The following is a 12,746-nucleotide window of genomic DNA, read 5'->3' on the forward strand; positions in this document are numbered from 1 at the left end:
CTGTTTTTGTAGAGTGGCTCTCTCGAACTAGCCAACCTGTTCTTTCTTATTTCCATTTCCTTTGTATGCATTGCAGTATTAAATTCAGTTCATCTCTGTAATTTCATTCTCTTGCAAGTAATTCATTCAATCAAGGCATTATCACTCGCTTGAGTTCATTACAAATTGTTGAGTTCATTCCATTTCAAGTGGGTTCATTACAAATTATCGGGAATCAATTTCAACTGAGATAATGGAACAATAGATATGGAAGGGATATCCTGAAGACCTGTTCCATAATTCCTATTGCCACCAATTTTTTTTTTTTTTTAACTAATAGCAACAAACAACATCTCTGCTTAACAATCAGCAAGAGATAAAACAAAATTTCATCCAAACTTCAAAGAAAAACCAAACAAGACCAAGAAGCTGATGAATGGATTCACCCATGTAATTGGGTTCATGAAAGTATATCCACAAACTGTTGGAGGCTTGCAACACCCAAACTTATGATGGCAAATAATCATCACAAGCACCAGTTTCTTTAGGAGATCTTAAAGCGGCAGGAGCACGAAGGCCAAGAGAAACACCTCCACCTACACCTGCACTTTGGCAACGAGCATTTGATGCAAGAAGGGCAATTGCAAGAATTGTAGTTGCAAAGGTTTAATGGATTGCAGCTATAGAGTTTGCAGTCACAGCAAATTGGTCTTTCCAAATGAAGAGAACAACCCGCACAGCAACAAATCCATGAGGATTTGAAGCAAGACATCCCACAGAGCGAGCCACTTCTAGAAGCGACAAGCTTTACGGCTCTCATGATTTTTTTTTTTTTTTTGGGCATTAAAGGATCTGGGTTTGGGACCACAAAATCAGCAACCTCTTTGCCGAGTATTGAAGCAGGTGGAAGGCTTTCAATGGATTTTAATTCCTCCTTGAGAAACCTAATCTCTTTTTCCAGCATCTGAATCTTGGCGAGTTCTCGGCACTTGTCGTACAAGTTGGGGAACTCTGGCGGCGACATAAGGAGGGGCGGCTGCAGTGATGGCACCATAGATGAGCAGCAGCCGGAAGCATACATTGAGATCCGTCGATGGTTGCCCAAAGCAAAAGCAGAGACGAAGAAATGGAAAATGTGATGGCTGATGATGGTACTCAATAAAAATGAAAGTAAGAAACAAATAAGACTGGCAATTGCAGCCCAACAGAGAACGTACTCCCAAAAGAAGTAAATAAAATGGAGCAATAATGGAGGTGCTCTCATCGGAGGATTTGGACGCAGTGTAGGAATTCCAATCTGCCAGAAGAGACGACGAAGATCCCTTCATCTGCTGATCATCGCCGCCGGAGCCCTTGACGATCAGCAGGTACTTGCCGTCGATGTCCAGATCGGTGTTGAGCATCAGTAGCGGCGCGATGTCCATGTACTCGATTTCCATTCTGGAGTTCGATTCTTTGCACAGCTTCATCGCAACACGAATGAGACCTTGATTGAAGGAAGCTCTGCGAAGAGAATCACAGAGAGCCGCAGTGGAAAACGCTATAATACCATGTTAAAATAAATAAAATTGTATTATTCTGGAATTAATTACCAAATGAATATACAGAGTATCAGTATTTATACTAAAGCATGCACATTTATATATTTCAAGAATTTGACCGGCTTCCTTTTTAATGATATTGTAGGTTGACTAATATTTGATTGTTGATTTCCTGCATATGATCCCTTTGTTGCTTCAACAAACGAAGGTTAAATGTTACCCAATGGGGTTATTAGGACCTTGTGAGCAACTAGAAAATTATAACACCAGAAATTTACGTGGTTCGGTCAAGATTGACCTACATCCATGGAGCACACCACAAATTCACTAAAAATTCGCCGGAAAAATACAACTCTCTCCTCACACTCTCTTCTTCCTCTCCTTTCTTCTCTGTTTCTTCTCTCTATGCATTTCACAACTCTCCACAGCTCTCTATTTATAAGGCTGATTATTAATTACAATTTAATACAATAAATCAAAAAAGAAAAGTTTCGTCCATTTAAATTAAATGGTGGATAATAGCTCTAGCTTGCAACACATCTCCAGCTCCTCACGCGTCTCCAGCTCAGCGTCTCCTGGCTCCAGTATAACAATCTCCTACTTGGAGAGACTCAACCAGTATCATGAATAAATGATGTGCTCAAAATATGTCTTCAGGCATGAAGACCAACCGAAGTTGAACACAACTTCAGCTTCTCTGTAGTCACCACCTTAGTTAACATATCTGCCAGATTTCGGCTTCCTTTGATTTTTTCAAGTGTCAACACGCCATCCTCTATTAGAGATTTGACGAAGTGATAACGCAATCCAATATGCTTAGTTCTGGAATGAAATGTTGAGTTTTTTGCCAAATGTATCACACTCTGACAGTCACTATACAAAACATTTCTCTTTTGCTTTAATCCAAGCTCCGAAACCTTGAAGCCAAATCATCTCTTTACGGGCTTCTGTCACTACTACATAGTCAGCTTCTATAGTGGATAAAACAACAATCTTCTGTATCTGTGACATCCAACTAACAGTTATTGTGCCAACAGTGAATATAAACCCGATGGTGCTTCTGCCATGATCAATTTCACCTGCAAAATCAGCATCTACAAATCCTTGGCTTTTCAAATCGTTTTTGTCAAAACATAGGCACTTATCAATAGTGCCACGTAGACATCTCAAAATCCACTTCACTGCTTCCCAGTGTGTCTTTCCTGGATTTGACATATATCTGCTGACAGCTCCCACTGCTTGGCTAATATCCAATCCGATACCAACCATAGCATACATTAGACTTCCAACGGCTGAGGCATATGGTACCTTAGCCATAAAGTCTTTTTCTTCATCTGTTTGGGGAGACTGATCCTTAAAGAGACGAAAATGACCTGCAAATGGTGTATTTACAGTCTTGGCACTGCTCATGTTGAACCTTTGTAAAACACAGCTAATGTACCTCTAACTGAGATAACCGCAACGTTCTTTGTTGCTTATCTTTAGAGATCCGCATCCCAAGAATCTGCTTTTTAGGACCCAAGTCTTTTATATCAAATTCCTCTAACAATTGCTGCTTCAATTTTCTGATCTCTTCTATATCTGATCCTACAACTAGCATATCATCAACATATAACAGTAGAATAATATAGCTAGCACGATACCTTTTAAAATAGCAACAATGGTCGACATTGCACTTCTGAAAATTGTTCCTCTGCATACGTCTATTAAATTTCTTGTACCACTATCTAGAAGCTTGTTTGAGAACATACAAACTCTTTTTCAATTTGCATACAAGATTCTCTTTACCTTTTTCTAAGAAACCTTCTGGTTATTGCATATAAATTTTCTCATCAAGATCACCATGAAGAAATGTCGTCTTCACGTCCAACTGCTCAAGATGTAAACCCTTTGAAGCAACAATACTCAAAACAGATCTGATGGTTGTTAGCTTGACAACTGGTGCAAAAATATCGGTGTAGTCAATTCCTTTCTTCTGTTCGAAACCTTTAACTACTAACCGAGCTTTACACCTCTTGGATCCATCATGCTCTTCTTTGATCATGTACACCCATTTGTTGTGAAGAGTCTTCTTACCATTGGACAATTTAGCTAGTTTCCATGTTTTGTTAAAGTTAAGAGATTTCATCTTGTCTTTCATTGCAAGCTCCTCTTGCTCGAATCTCCTGCCTGACATGCTTCAACATAGCATTCAGGTTCTCCTCCATCTATAAGAAGTAAATGGTTCACATACCTCCTATTTGGTACATGTTGCCGAGAAGATCTCCTAAACTCTGGTGCTGGAGTAGGAGGTGGTGGTGCAACAATCTGCTCCACATGTTCCTCCACCTAAGGAATCTCGATATTCTGCTAAGGATTCTTGGTGTTCTGCTGACGTGTCCTTACACCTTCTAAAACATCATCCATATTTACAAAGGTTGTTTCAAACTCTATAGATTATGTTGTGTGTCTATCTTTGTACATCACCTTTTCATCAAAAATCGCATCTCTGCTTCTGATCACCTTTTTGTTTTCAGCATCCCAAATGCGATATCCATATTCATCTCCACCATAACCGATGAAAGTACATTTTTGGAATTTCGGATTTAGCTTATTTCTGACATGATCATTGATATGTACATATGCAACACAACCAAAAACTTTCAAATGTGAAAGTCTTACCTCTTTGTTACTCCAAACTTCTTCTGGTAGACTATAGTCCAATGGTACTGATGGACTCCTGTTAATCAAATAAGCTGTTGTGTTGACTGCTTCTGCTCAAAATATCTTTGGCAAGTCTGACTACATACGCATGCTTCTGGATTTTTCTGTCAATGTTTTGTTCATCCGCTCGGCCACGCTATTGTGTTGAGGCGTACCAGGCACAGTTCTTTCCATTCTGATACCATGCTCATAGTAGAATTTCTTGAACTCGGTTTCAACATACTCACCACCATTATCTGTTCTCAATTTCTTGAATTTCAAACTAGTTTCATTTTCTACCATCGCTTTCCAAATTTTAAAAGCATAAAAAACATTAGATTTATACTTCAGGAAGTAAACTCATACCTTCTATGAATGATCATCGATAAATGTGACAAATTAATGCTTCCCACCTGTGGATGAAATGGTTGTTAGTCCCCATACATCTGAATGGACTAGCTCAAGTCTCTCCTTCTTTGGGGTACTGATGTTTGTTTGGAAACTGACTCTCTTATGTTTCCCAAATATGCAATCCTCACATGTGTCAATCTTCACCAATTGTAAATCACTCAACTTACCCTTTGAGTGCATCACCCTGAGTTCCTTCTCACTTAGGTGTCTAAGTCATTAATGCCATAAGTTGCTGTCATCATTTCCTGTAGCAACTGTAATAAACATGCATACATCAGGAGTTACATAAAGAGTACTACTTTACTTACCTCGAGCAATTGTCAATGTACCCTTCGAAATCTTCCATTCATCACCAATGAAAGATGTGTTATATCCTTCATCTACCAATTAACCGACTGAGATCAAATTCTTCCTCAAGTCTGGAATATACCTAACATATCTCAGTTTCCATACTAACCCATTCATTTTGATCTTCACTGTCCCCTTACCGGCAATGTCGCAAGGTTGATCATTGCCCAGATATACTTTACCGAAATTACCTTATGTATACTCCTCTAGGCAATCTCTACTGCAAGTGGCATGAAATGAAGCTCCAGAGTCTAACACCCAAGACTCCTTTTTGCTCTCCAAAGAGCAGATCAACAAATCATCATTTTCTGAAACAACATTGGCTTTTGTCTTTGCCCTCGTCTCATATTCTTTCTTCAGACTTCTATACTGGTTCTTGTAATGACCAGTTTTTCCACAGTAGCAGCACTCAATAATTTTTGTGCTCTGGGAACCTATGTCCTGAGAACCTCTGGAATTTCTGGATTTAGACCGCCTGGGCCTAGATCTGCAGTGGTTGTTTGATAGTCCATGCTTGTTTCCTCTACCTCAAATTTCCATGTTCAAAGCTGAACTCGAAGTGGAGCCATGGTTTGACTGCATTCTGATTTCCTCTGTCAAAATCATGCTGACAATCTCATCGTATACAAGCTTTGATTTTCCTACAGAGCTACTGATTGTAGTAACAATATCATTCCAACTTTCGGGCAATTGATTGAGAATCAGTCAGGCACGAATCTCATTATCAAATGTTATCCCGACTGAGGTGAGTTGATCTGACAACTCGTTGAAATTATTCAAATGCCTGCTAAAACTTTAACCTGCAGACATGCTCATAGTAAATAATCTTTTCATGAGATGTACCTTGTTAGCGGCTGACGTCTGCTCGTACATATTAGAAGCGCATCTTGTAACGACCCAGAGAATAATAGTATTTAAATTATAATAAAGAGAAGGGGAAATGGAAATTGGAAACATAAGGAAGCAGTCGACTTTGTCAACGAATACAGGGGATTCGTCGACAAAGAAATACCGAGAGAGGTTTCTGAGCCGCCTGAATTTCGTCGACGAGGAATGAATTTCATCGACGAAATTAATGAAAGATTCGTTGACGAAGGACATGGCTCGTCGACGAATCCAGTTCTATATAATTGTAAAAATCTGATTTTTAACTTACAAACGAAGCCAACTCTCTCCTCTCTCTCTCTCTCCCCTTCGGTCCTCTCTCTCTTTCTTTCGTCGATTTCAGGCCAGATTTATGCCGGATTGACAATCCAAAGTCACCACGATGCTCTTGGGAAAGTTCTCTCCAAATCTGTCAGAGCGGATCATTGGTGGAAGCAAGTTGGAAACCATCCCAAATCCAAGGTAAGACTTTCTACTCAATATTTGGACTTTTGACAGTTGAAGGAATTGTTATACGCGTAGAAATACTGAACTTTAATACTGGGAGTTTTCATTTTCAGGGTATTGGTCAGGAAATCTTACGGGGGTTAGACTAGATTTTCTTATGGGGCTTTTCAAGAATCAGGTAAGGGGATAAACTAAGTTAGTATTTGTTGAAATTATGTATACTTCTATAGCATCTGATTTCGGAAAAAGTAAATATGTGTATATGTATATATGATTTATATTTGGGAAATTATTGTTAAAATGATGATATGTTGAATATGGAAAATCTGTTCAGTGTGGCATGAGTATAAAATGTTATGAATTACTGTTTTTTGTAATGGGATGGTGATATGGATTTTTATAATGGGAAAACCGGCGTACGGGCCGAGATTTTTATATATGATGTGGTTTGCCAGCGTACGGGCTGTGCTATGATATATTTGTTGGCGTACGGGCTGTACTATGATGTGATTTGCTAGCGTACAGGCTATGGTATGATATGTTTGCCGGCATACTGGCCGTGCTATGATAAAATGTGTAATACTGGCGTACGGGCCGATGATTTTCATGATATACGTATATATGTGAAATGATATGATTAAAGTGAAAATTAATGATATGAAATATCCATGTATCACAATTTCAGTATATGCTATATGGTATCAGAACCTGGTTGGCTTGGTCTAGGCTAGCACTTGCACGGTACCGTTGCTATGTGTCCATGGTCTTCATGATCATGATATTTGTGTTAACGCCGCTGTACGAAGTGGTGTGAGATTGGATGGTCGATATGGCTTTCAAGAAGTGTGTGTGATCGCCCCTGGTGTACGGACCAGGTCAGGCAGGCCCATCGAACTTACAGACTGTATGTTTGACTTGGCAGTGGTTGGCCAACCATTGTCATGTCCCGCCTTCGGGCCACACAACCCAGTCATGTGGGGGTAATACATGACAACAGTCAGTTAACCTACCAGAATTGTTTTTATGTTATTATTATTATATGAGATGAGATATGTTTGTAAAACTGCAATATGTTTTGCCATGATTTGATATATATATGTTTTCCCAGATTTGACAAAACAGTTATTGAATATGTTATGTATGGTATATGTACAACACAAAATACTCATGTTGCCACACACTAGTATTAGTTTATTTCCCTTACTGAGAGGTGTCTCACCCCTAAATTTTATAAACTTTTCAAGAGCCCCAGATAAGAGAGCGGGAAAAGCCCCACAGAATTAGTGTTGTTTATCCACCTTTTTGAAGGGTGAGTTTTTGTAGGGACAGATAGATTTTGTGGAAATGTCCTTAGAAATAATTTTTGGGATGTATATACGGAAATAAAGTGATTGTAGAAACTCTGGTATTGTGATCTATGGTATTGTGATGTATATTATAATGAGATGTATATATTTCCTGCTGCTTAGGCTTCCGTTATGTGTTTTGTTGTATCCTTGGTACCCACGGGTCCAAGTGGATTGTGATATGCTGAGCTGGAATGTATGACGTTGATTTTAGTATTATAAAAAAAAATGTGGAAAATAAGCAGGTCGTGACACATCCATCAGAGACTTGGTGGATGATATATGCTTGATATTAAATGCCACAGACTTTGACAATGTCATTGGCTCCGAGAGCTTTTCGATCAAGCAACTCCCACTTATCCTCATTCATAGATGCTGACTTACCTTTCAATGGTAAGTGCAATTCCTTCCCAAACAAATAATCTTCTATCTGCATCTTCTAGAAACCGAAATTGTTGCCATTGAACATTTCGATTTTTGAGCTCTTTTCGTTCAACATCTCGATTTGCTAATCTAGAGATGAAATTAGCTCAAATGGATAGCACGATTGGATCCGAAATGGTTGAAAACCTTAGAAATGGTTCAAGGCGTTCTAAAAACAGACCCAAAACGACTCTGAAAAGCTCGGTCAAAGATTAGGTCAAACTGGTCAACACTGACGTGGCAGTGCTAATGTGGCACTAGGACCCACCTGCTGGCGTGACAAAGCTAATGTGGCACTGGGGCCCACTTGCTGATGTGGCAGGTGACGTGGCACTGATGCAGAGCTGCTGACGTGGCTGGGTTCTAAGGCGGTGGGTCGGATACAGATCCGAGTCGAGGACCGGGTCCGAGTCGGGTTGTCAGGTCTGTGTCAGTTTTTTGGGTCGGGCTAAGACGGTTTGGGCAAGGAAGACACGTGGCGCGCTTGGGGCGTGTGACCGATGCGTGGTGAGGCGTCTTGCTCCAGCAAGGCGCGTGTGCCTCCGTCTGAGCTCCTTTCAAGCTCTGGTTTGCACCGTTGGCTTCGTCTCGGCGAGGTGAAGGTGATGGTGACCTCAAAATTTATTTTCAAGCCACTGGACAAAGTTCTAATTTCGGTGAATAACTTCAATCTGGCCTTTCTACTCCAATCGGGCTCTCATACCACTTGTTAGGACCCTATGAGCAACCAAAAAATTATAACACCAGAAATTTACGTGGTTCGATCAAGATCGACCTACGTCCATGGAGCACACCACAAATTCACTAAAAATTCGCCGAAAAAATACAAATCTCTCCTCACACTCTCATCTTCCTCTCCTTTCTTCTCTGTACATTTCACAACTCTCCACAGCTCTCTATTTATAGGGCTGATAATTAATTACAATTTAATATGATAAATCAAAAAAGAGAAGTTTCATCCATTTAAGTTAAATGGTGGATAATAGCTCCAGCTTGCAACGCGTCTCCAGCTCCAGCACAACAGGGGTAATTTTTATACTGGTTAAGACGATAAATGCTTCACTAGCTGAACATAGCCAATTGTCATTGTGTTTGCCAGCATGGATGTAAGAATCTACTTTGGTGAGTCCATAAATTTACAACCATTCAAAACTAGCCAGGTTTTTGACAAAGTCCTAATTCTACAAGTAAGTAGAGAAACTCTGGTGAAAAAGAATTCTTCCATAATTTGCTGTGTTAACTAGCTGAAGCAAAATGTTGCATAAGGTTTTAAAATATGTTTGGTTAGCTGTTCCTCTAAGCTTAGTGTGCCTGTGGTTCTGTCCTACTTGAACAAAGGGAGAAGGAAAGAGCAGACCGAAACAAATTTGAGAATAATACTTTTCAATTTTGCAAATAGTTATCAGACTCCTTGCTGCTATTCTATTGTAACATTGCAAGCATATTTGCAGCATTTAAGGTCCTTCGAAATATTATATTAAGGAGGGTCAGGATCATGAAACAAGGGACAATCGAAAAACATTGTTCAAATTATTACCAATTATTATTTGCCAATTTATTTTTCCATCTAAAGAGCATCTTTGGACCACTCCAGTTTCTTAAAATATATGTCAATTTACACGTTATGGAAGTCGCTGATTTTCTAGCAAAGTAGTTCCCCACGCTCCAGTCTCCCTTGATTGTTCTAAAATTCTTTGAGCTGATTGTTTGTAGAATGCTTATTTTATGCCTATTCTTCTTTGAACCAGCACTGGGTGTGAAAGCCAGTTGAAGCTTCTGAAGGTGGAATCGCAGTTGAATCTGTTTGTAGAAAGAAAAATGAACATGAGAACGGTGGCAGAGTTATCGAGTATAATGAATATCGAGGATGAGATAATGGATTTATAAGCACTTTTCTACTTTAGAAAAAAAAACTGTTCTTTCCCATCCGCAATATTCATAGCAGCAGCCGTGTTTGTAATTTGTCCTATGTCATTTCGTGGTTTTTATGACTATTTTTCCCTAATGATATATAAACATACTGATGGTTTTTTCATTTCCAGGTTTGTATCAGAATCAATTGATTGGCTTTTGTACCAATCAAACATAACTACTTTTTCCATGTTTGTAAGCTTTGATAGTAAAAGTTTGGTTACATTTTAAATTGCCCCGTTGCGTAGGCCTTTGCTTAGAATGATTTGAAGTTCTGCCCAAATTTTGGTGTTAGGTGAGCTATAGATCTGAATCAACAATCCCTCTAAAATTTCTCTTGGATTAGATTTACAGCACCTCTGTATTTGTGTTTCTGCTTTGCCATTCATTGCCGGATGAGCAGGAATGGACACCTGACATCAATTTATTTACTTCACATAGAAATAGCTTAAAATTACCATTAGCTGTGTTTATTTTAAGAACTAAGGACATCCCAATATAAATTATTTTTTCCTTTATACAGCACTAATGTAAGTAGCGCCAGCGTCAATTAAATTATTTTCATGAAGTATATTAACTAAATCTATTCAGAAAGTTATGCGATTTATTGGTTATAAAATCTTCAATAGGTTCCCATTAGTCGCTCATCTCCATTGGAATGAAATTGATTTTTATAATTTTACGTAGTTGCTATATAATTTTTCTTATTCTATTTCATCATGCCAAACATATATTGGCCTTGGGACATGGGATAGGGTTCTCTTACCTGAAGAATTTCTTTCTAACACTAACCAAAACCAAAACCAAAAGCGAACCTTCATTCCAAACTAGCACCCCCTCCGTAGAGGGTATTGTCTTTACACAGCATGAGACCCTGGGGGCCGGAGCCTACAAAAACACACTTCGCTATATAGTGTGCTAAAGTATTGATCTCTCTAGGGCAAACACAAAAGGAACAAAAGCTGATCATGTTTTCCAAATGAACAATATCATCACTATATGAACAGATATCCCAATAACAGCAGCAACCATCATTCAAAGAGTTCACTGTGTTCTTGGCTTAGGTCACTTCCTCCCATCCAGTATCCCTTGCTGCGATCAAGCTCTCTCATAGCCTAGATTTCTATCTATGCCAGTGAGTAACACTTCAAATTTTTTTTTTTTCCAGTGATTTTAATTGGGTTCCGATGTACATTCCTCAAGATAAGACCAGCTGTAGAACTTCCCGAATCCTTTCGTTATGCAGCGTCGTACCGAGTTCCTTGTGCCCTTGTGGTCCTGAAACATGTTCGCAGTAGCTTCAGGAATAATCTCTCTGAAAATCCATTTTTTATTTTCAAACACAATATTGTTTCTACCTTTCCAAATTTTTACACCAATATCACTCAGCCAACACCTTCAGATGTGTGAGCTTCTCATGATGGCTCCAATTGTTTTCAGAGATAAAATTTGGGATGGAGTGTAAATCACCATTAAGACTGAATTTAGTTTGCGTAGGAGATGAGAGCCAAATTTTCTACACTTCTCGACAACTCATAAAAAGAGGATTGATGCTTTTCTCATGGTTTCCATAATGTGGACATAATCCATTGTCAATTATGTGCATATTCCAAGGATAAGATTCCTAATCAACTTCCAATAGATTATTTTTTTGATTTTGGCCAAGGTGTCAACTCTCCAAATCAACTTAAAGATACTACCCCCGAACCGAATGAATCTCTGGTCAAACTCAATGAATCCTCTCTTAATCTTTGTGCCAATCAACAGAGAACTCCCCAGATTTAAAAATTTACAAATGCAACGATCATCTCTTTCAACAGAAGGAATAGGGATTTTTTGAATTTCATTACAAGCTTCTCGAGATAAAAGGGCCAAAACACTCGATTTTCCATTGCCTTTATTTCTCAGTCCAAAGTTCCGTTCTTTTTAAATTGGGATAGGAACACGGACCGAGGAGATGCCATCAATGCTAGGAATCCAAGGTGTATTCCAAACATTTGAATTTCCCTCGGCAGATGTTCTTAAAAAGATACCCTTCCATCCCATGAAGCCAAATTAGGAGTCGGACACTTAGCTTTTGAAATTGAAAAAAAAAAAGGGCGTCCAGGTCATACCCCTATTTTGTACAGAATTGCTGTTTCTTTGGATTCGAATCCATGATCAACTAGTCACAAAGGAGCAACCTTACCGATGGTTCAAGGTCCGCCTTCAGCTTCTGAAATTGAAGAAAATGGGAAATAAAGAAATTTACAAAGCCTGGACAACAAACTATCTGGTCTAGTGAGTCATCTCCAAGTTAGTTTCATTAGAAATGCATCATTGAACATTAGGAATGCATCGAGGAAGAAACTGAAATCTCGAAAACCCAAGCCCCACAATGATTTGGGCAAGCACAAATTATCCCATTTTGCAAAATGGGTTTTCTTCTCCCTGTTCGAGCTCTGACCTCATAAAAAAATCTCTTTTTTGATCATTAATCATTTTACAAACAAATTTTGGAAACATATTAGCCGTCTTTGAAAAAATAGGGATGTTAGAGTTAATAGAATTAAAAAACTGTTCTACTAACCTGAGACAACATTCTCAATCTCCATCCTTCAATGTTTTTCTAACCTTTATCCAGATTTTTGAAAATATCAACTTCCTTTTCTAAAATTAATATATGTGCCCACGTTTTCCCAAATCACAAATCTTATGAATGTTAATCCTTTTTCCCATCAACTTCTTTAATATATGTGGGGTATTTTGGCTAAATTGGCAGGCAGACTTTTGG

The sequence above is a fragment of the Malania oleifera genome, chromosome 13, assembly GCF_029873635.1.
Source record: "Malania oleifera isolate guangnan ecotype guangnan chromosome 13, ASM2987363v1, whole genome shotgun sequence".
NCBI classification, from domain to species: Eukaryota; Viridiplantae; Streptophyta; class Magnoliopsida; order Santalales; family Ximeniaceae; genus Malania; species Malania oleifera.